This window comes from Cebus imitator, unplaced genomic scaffold, assembly GCF_001604975.1.
Source record: "Cebus imitator isolate Cc_AM_T3 unplaced genomic scaffold, Cebus_imitator-1.0 Scaffold145, whole genome shotgun sequence".
NCBI lineage: Eukaryota > Metazoa > Chordata > Mammalia > Primates > Cebidae > Cebus > Cebus imitator.
The window spans coordinates 6,981,648-6,989,291 of NW_016107460.1; positions in this window are offsets into that span (position 1 = coordinate 6,981,648).

Genomic DNA, 7,644 nt, shown 5'->3' on the forward strand with positions numbered 1-7,644 from the left:
GTGGCACAATATCAACTCACTGCAACCTCCACATCCCAAACTCAAGTGATTCTCATTTCTCAGCTTCCTGAGTAGTTGGGACTACAAGTGTGTGCCATCACACCTGGCTATTTTTTGTATTTTTAGTAGAGATGAAGTTTCATCATGTTGGCCAGGCTGGTCGTGAACTCCTGACCTCAAGTGATCCACCCACCTTGGCCTCCTGAAGTGCTGGGATTACAGGCGTGGGCCACTGTGCCTGGCCACGTTTTTTTCTTTTTAAATTTTTCTCCATACCAATCACCCTTCTGAACAGGTAACTGATATTCGTAACATGGAGTACACCCATTCATGTCTTTTTCTATGCTCATGAGTGTTATAGGTGTGACTATCTGGGTCTGGCGCTGCATGGGCAGTAAGAAGAATCTACCAAGGTAGTTGTAGGTAAAGAAATGCAGGTTTATTAGAGAAAGTAGGAAAATACATTACAAGAAAGCAATGGGCAAATTAGCAAGAGAGGAGCTGATTGCAAAGAGACGAAGACTTGCTGGAGATTTTATAGGATGGTACTGGTGCTGTGTGCTGAAGAGGGCTTTGTGCAGAACTGATAACACTAAAGTTGCAGTGAGTAAACCTGCATTTTTCTGTCAGCTGAGAGTCTGGTGATAGCTGGGTGCAGGAAGATTATGAGTTATTAGCACAGGAGGGCTATGTGTCCTGAACCATGAAAAAAGGCTGATTTAGAACTTAATCTGCTTTCTCTTTTTACTTTCCCCGGCACTGGCCAGCCTAGCTCCTTTTGCCTTATTAGGACTGCGCAATGAGGTCATATGTGTATTTATGCTAACACACACACACACACACACACACACACACACACACACACACACAGAGGAACCACAGCTAACTCCCATAGAGTATTGGCTATGCCTGGCACTATTCCAAGTAGATGCCTTTTTAATTCTCACATATCACCTTGACATAGCTGCTTATACTCTCTTTTCTACATGAGAAGAACTGAGGGTACAGAGAGGTTAGGAATTTTGTGGAAGTCAGAGGTAGTAGGATTCACACCCACAAAGACAGTGCAGCTCCAGGGCCTGTGCTTTGGAGGAGTTTCCTGGTCATTGCTTATTTTGCAAGTTAAGAGCATAGGATGTACATTTTTCCAAATCTTGCTTTTTACGTATCACAATACATTACAGAGATTCATCTAAGTCAGTGCATTCTTTTTAAAGTCTGCCTTGCATTCTGCACCTCAACTTATCACACTAGGATTTACTCACTTCTCTATTGCCCAGCATCTCCTTGGTTTTAAGATTTCTGTCCTAAAACAAAGCTGCTGGAAAAACAAAAACAAGGAACAACCTGGTTCACAGCTTTAGGTAATGGTGCTTTCATTTCCACCAGAAAAAAATTTCTTTAAAAAATAGAAACGACATCAAGACTGGCCGCAGAAGTAGAAGACAGCTTAAACTGATCAATTGAGAAAGAAAAGATCAGAAAGATGATCAAAGAAGTACTATTTGTAAAAGAACCATGATTAGATAAGTTCCCAGTTCAAGTCTATCTAATATGTATGATAATTTCAGGATAACTTAAACATTTAAAGGTATATGGAAATATGGGAAATTACCATGTTAGAACATCTGGGTTGGGCGGAGGTTGCAGTAACCCAAGATCACACTACTGCACTCCAGACTGGGTGATACAGTGAGACCTTGTCTCAAAAATAAATAAATAAATAAATAAATAAATAAATAAATAAATAACATAAAAAGAGAACATCTGGGCTACCTCCAACCTCTGTGGTGCCTTTATGCAAATTGGAAAGGTGTGCCCTTCTGGGAGGAGGCAGCCCTTTCTATGATGTTTGGACAAAGAAGTATCCTTCCCTATACACAGATGGAGACATTGTCCTGACCCTCTTTTGCCTCAGTGCATACCACAGTGCCCACGAGAGGCAGGATCTCCCATCTGCCCCTCACCAGGGAGCCTTGTGCATTTCACAAAGTGCATTATTCCTCTGGATGGCACACTTAAACTCCAAAACCAGGTACCAAATATAGTGCAAAGAGGACACTTGGCCAGGTATAGTGGTTCACGCCTGTAATCCCAGCACTTTGGGAGGCCAAGGCAGGTGAACAACTTGAGCCCAGGAGTTTGAGACTAGTCTGGGCAATATAGCAAAACACTATTTCTACAAAAAAGAAAGAACAAAAGATACAAAAATTAGCTGGGTGTGGTGGTATATGCCTGTGGTTTCAGCTACTCAGGAGGCTGAAGTGGGAGAACCATCTGAGCCCAGGAGCTCGAGGCTGCAGTGAGCCACGACTGTGCCACTGATCTCTAGCCTGGAAGACAGAGTAAGATCCTGTTGAAGAAGAAGAACAAGAAGAAGAAGGAGAAAAAGAGGAAGGAGAAGAAGGAGGAGGATGAGGAGAAGGAGAAGAAGGAGGAGGATGAGGAGGAGGAGGAGAAGGAGAAGAAGAAAGACATTTATCAACAAGCCTTGTTGATCAATGCAGATGTGACTCTTCTAAACACTATATTAGCCAATTCACATCTGGAAGTATAGGGGGAAATAAAACTCTATAACCAAGAAGAATTTATTCCAACAATTGAAACATGGTTAATTTTTTTTTTGGAAATTCATTGCCATAATTTTAACTCAACACATGAAAAGAAAGAAAGTAATTTACAGATTCAACGCTATCCCCATCAAGCTACCATTGACCTTCCTCACAGAACTGGAAACAACCACTTTAAACCCACCTAACCAAGACGATCCTAAGCAAAAAGTACAAATCTGGAGGCATCACACTACCTGACTTCAAACTATACTACAAGGCTACTATAATTGAAACAGCATGGTACTTGTATCAAAACAGAGATATAGACCAATGGAACAGAACAGAGGCCCCGGAAGTAACACCACACATCTACAACCATCCGATCTTTGACAAGCCTGACAAAAACAAGCAATGGGAAAGGAGTCCCTGTTTAATAAATGGTGTTGAGAAAACTGGCTAACCATGTGCAGAAAGCAGAAACTGGACCCCTTTCTGACACCTTACACTAAAATTAACTCCAGATGGATTAAAGACTTAAACATAAGACCTAACACCATAAAAACCTTAGAAGAAAATCTAGGCAAAACCATTCAGGACATAGGCATAGTCATAGGCAAGGACTTCATGACTAAAACACCAAAAGCAATGGCAACAAAAGCCAAAATTGACAAATGGGATCTAATTAAACTTAAGAGTTTCTGCACAGCGAAACTATCAATAGAGTGAACCAGCAACCAACAGAATGGGAAAATATCTTTGCAATCTACCCATCTGACAAAGGGCTGATATCCAGAATCTACAAAGAGCTAAAGCAGATTTACAAGAAAAAAACAAACCCATTCAAAAGTGGGCAAAGGATATAAACAGACACTTTTCAAAAGAAGACATTTATGAGGCCAACAAACATATGAAAAAATGCTCATCATCACTAGTCATCAGAGAAATGCAAATCAAAACTACATTGAGATACCACCTCATGCCAATTAGAATGGCGATCATTAAAAAATCTGGAGACAACAGATGCTGGAGAGGATGTGGAGAAAAAGGAACACTCATACACTGTTGATGGGAGTGTAAATTAGTTCAACCATTGTGGAAGACAGTGTGGCGATTTCTTAAGGATCTAGAAATAGAAATTACATTTGACCCAGTAATCCCCATTACTGGGTATATACCCAAAGAAGTATAAATCGTTTTACTATAAAGACACATGCATACATATGTTCATTGCAGCACTGTTTACAATAGCAAAGACCTGGAACCAACCCAAATGCCCATCAATGATAGACTGGATAAAGAAAATATGGCACATATACACCATGAAACACTATGTAGCCATAAAAAAAGGATGAGGTCATGTCCTTCATAGGGACATGGATGAAGCTGGAAACCATCATTCTCAGCAAACTGACAAAAGAACGGAAAACCAAACACTGCATGTTTTCGCTCATAGATGGGTGTTGAACAATGAGAACATGTGGACACGGGGAGGGGAGCATCATACACTGGGGTCAGTGGGGGGTGGCTAAGGGAGGGACAGCTGGGGGTAGGGAGGCTGGGAGTGATAGCATGGGACAAATGCCAGTTACAGGTGACGGGTGGATGGAGGAAGCAAACCACCTTGCCAAGTATGTACCTATGCAACAATCCTGCATGATCAGCACGTGTACCCCAGAACCTAAAGCACAATAAACAAACAACCAAAAAAGAAGAAAACAGTTGACAAAGTTTAGCCATGATACACAATAAAAATTATAAGTAGAACATAAATAGAAGAAACTGTTAATAAAATAAATGTTATTTATGCAAAACAAGCATCAAGCATCATTCTGAAGGGTAGATAATCGAAAGAATATCCATGACAATCAGGAATCAGACAGGAGACTTGCTGTCAACATTATCATCCACCATGCTTTTAAAGTTTAAGGCTGCACATGGTGACTCACACCTGTAATCCCAGCACTTTGGGAGGCCAAGGCAGGCAGGTCACTTGAGGTCAGGAGTTTGAGGCCAGCCCTGTCAACGTGGTGAAATCCTGTCTCTAATAAAAATAAAAAATTATCCGGGCGTGCTGGTGCCCACCTATAATCCCAGCTACTCGGGAGGCTGAGGCAGGAAAATCGCTTCAACCCAGGAGTCAGAGGTAGCAGTGAGCCGAGATTGTGCCACTGTACTCTAGCCTGGGTGACAGAGAAAGACTCCATCAAAAAAAAAAAAAAAAGTTTCAGAGAATGTAATCAGATAAAAATAATTTTAATCAGGATAAGGAGGAAATAATTTTTTTTCCCTCCTGATGTTATGATTGTATACTTAGACAACCCAAAGGACCCCAGAGAATAAAACAACACTACTGTTACTAAGGAATTGTATTCAATAATGAGAGTATCAGAGATTTTTAATGACACAAAATTGTGCTTGCTATCTATCAAGACTGTTCTAATTTGTTTACATAAACTCATTGAATACTCACTACGAGGTTAGGAAGTAAATACAATTATTATCCCCATTTTAAAGGTGAGGAAAGAAAGCACAGAGGTGAGGTGGCTTGCAAATGACTCTCTGCCCTTTGACATCTTTTACTACTGCCATATAGTTATTCCTATATACAAATATGCCAATATTCTCATGAGCATCAAAATTTTTGTCATTGTTTTTTAAAATGAGATATTTGTATAAGTAGCTCACTCTTCTAATCTCTGCCTAAAAACTCCTATTTTATTTGTGTAATTGTACACTTTCACATTTGGTGTTTTCTTTCTTGGGAGTTTTATTTGGGTTTTGGCCACTTGGAATCCAGCTGCAGAAACAAGCCTTATATACACAACCGTATGTACCAGCATTTGTCTTTTATGCGATAGGATGGAATATATCTTTGTAATTTTAATTAATGTTGTGAAGTGCTTTCCAAATGACTGTAAAATTTTACATTTCCACCAAAATCTTCAAACTGTACTCTCTCTGGAGTATCTTGTTAAGAGCAGGTGTTAAAACTTTCCTTTTCATGGTTTGACCGTTGTAGAGAGATATCTCACTTTATCTTCAAAGTACCTTTCCTTGGGTGCTAATGGGTATGAGTGTCTTCTCCCCTTTATTCATCACTCAGATGTGCTTTTCTGTGGGTTACCTGCTGTTACACGTGGGCCGTTTCTGTTGGGTATCCTTCTTTTGCTTCTTGTTTTTCAGAGTGACTTTTATATTACAATTGGTCATCATTTGCCTTCTGTATGCATCACAAATATTTTGGGGATCTCTCTGTGTTTATGTAATTTCTTGCCATCAGAAACTTTTCTTTTGATCGAATCAAACGTATTTCATCTTAGAGCATCTGAATTTTTGTCCATATTTAAGAAATTCTCCCTTCTAGATGTTTTATACTTTGCAGTTATTTTTCAGCATAGTTCATATTTTGTGTGTTGGTTTCTTTCAGAAAGATGGCCAATAGCCCCACTGTCCATTTATTCCATTCCCAGGGATGTAGCATGTTCCTCACCCAAAGCTCTGAGTCTGGATTTTCTATTCGGTCCGTCCACCAGAACCTATTGGATGAGTGGCTTACAGCGTATTTTGATATTTAACGAGAGGAGATTATCCTTGCCATTTTTCTTTTTCATACTGTTCTTGGCTATTCTGAGTACTAATTGTTCCACATGAGCTTGAAGGTTATTTTTCTAATTTCCAAAATAATCCCCCAAACCAACAGATCATCACAGAAATAGTGTGTCCCTCTGTCTGTCTGTCTCTTCTTCATACAAGTCCTATCTCTTCTTTGTCATTTGTTTCAGGTGCCTATTGCTAAAATAGAGAAAAGCTATTAGGTTATGTACATTTCTCTTTTCGCCATCCACTTTATCTAATTTCTTTCTTAATTATCATAGTATGATTATTCGGCTGTCTTGGATTTTCTAATTCTACAATCATATCAGCAAATAAACCAAACAAAAGATAGTTTTATCTCTTCTTTTCCAATGTTTCTACTTATTATCTCATTTTCTTATATCAGTGCCTTCTCCACAATACCAAAATAATGCTGAATAATAATTGTGATAGTGGGAATGTCTTCATTACCTGTTTTAATTAAAACAGCTGTAGAGCTTTGTTATTTTAAATAATATTTTTGTTGAGCTTTGGTAAATCCTTTTTACCATATTTAAGTAGTATTCATTTAGTGCTATTTTACATAGGGTTTTTATCATTAATTGTATCTAAATCTTATTAACTGCCTTTTCGGCATCATTACTATGATCACATGTGTTTTTCTCCTTTATTTTCTGATAGAAAGATTATGTTAATAGATTCAGTCAAACTTGCATTGATAAAGCAAATCTCTTTTAAGTTATTTAAAAATAAAATGCCATGAAGAATTATTAAATTAAAAAGGGCATATCTGCTGAATGTTTCATTTATATTTATATTTTATAATATTATTTTGTAGTATTGTGTATTATTTTTATTTACGTATAACTTATGTTGGTAAGATTGGACTGGACTTTCCGGTTTGAGTTTTATCTTTGCCACATTCAGCAGAAAAAGCACTGCACTTGGTTTTACTGCTCCCATCTTGCCTTAAGTTATTTCTTTCACTTTGTTATTTTGTCACTACTTTTTCCTACTTGTTTTTCTGGTGTGATCAAATTGCTATTGCTTTCTCTTTTCCCTTTAACTATTCGGAAGCTGCAGGGATTATCATAATATAATTCCCCAATGAACCTCACCTCCAAGTATTCAGGACCTTTCGCAGTAGGCTATGACTATGTGTCCACGTATATTTGCAGGGGCTATGACCATGTGTCTGTGTCCATTCATGATCGGCTATGATCATGGGTCCACAATTATTCACAGAGGGCCACGACCATGTGTCTACATCTATTCACAGTGGGCTACGACCAGGTGTCCACTTTTCACTCACAGTGCACTATAAGCATGTGTCCACATCTATTTGCAGTGGCTATGACCATGACCACAACTATTCACAGTGGGCTATGACTGTGAATCCACATCCATTCACAGTGGGCTCTGACCATGTGTCCACGACCATTCACAGTGGGCTCTGACCATGTGTCCACGACCATTCACAGTGGGCTCTGACCATGTG